We start from the raw sequence: 503 nt of genomic DNA, 5'->3' as shown, positions 1-503 counted from the left end.
TCCCAACCGTCGGATCTTACAACCTCGACGGCTGGGATTGATTCTAAGCCAAACGGGGTCGTTTTGGGGTCAAAGGGGTCCTGGACCGGGTATCTTTGACGTACTGGGCTGGATGCAGCGATTTGGAAGGGTATTGGGCTAGGGTCTAGCTTATTTGGGCTGGAATTTTAAAGAGTGGCCCAAAAATTGGGTCTTTATTAAAGCTTTCATTTTCTTTTAATTTTCTTCTTTTTTCTCTTCTTTTAAATTTCATTTCATTTTCATTTCATATTTTTAGATTTTTGTTAAATTAAAATGAGAAGACCTGAGTAAACTCTAATTTTCTAAAATTAACTAAATTCTAATTTAAAAAGAAAACTAAGGAAAAATCGAAAAATTAAACGTAAAAATGCAAAAAGACTATTTTTGTTAATTTTCTTCTTATTTTTTAATATTAATTAACTAATAAAACTAAAAATGTAAAATGGGAGTCTTAAATAGCAAAGGTACTATATTTTTGTATT

Source organism: Nicotiana attenuata, unplaced genomic scaffold (genome assembly GCF_001879085.1).
Source record: "Nicotiana attenuata strain UT unplaced genomic scaffold, NIATTr2, whole genome shotgun sequence".
Classification (NCBI taxonomy): domain Eukaryota; kingdom Viridiplantae; phylum Streptophyta; class Magnoliopsida; order Solanales; family Solanaceae; genus Nicotiana; species Nicotiana attenuata.
Note: the sequence above shows the minus strand (reverse complement) of the source record.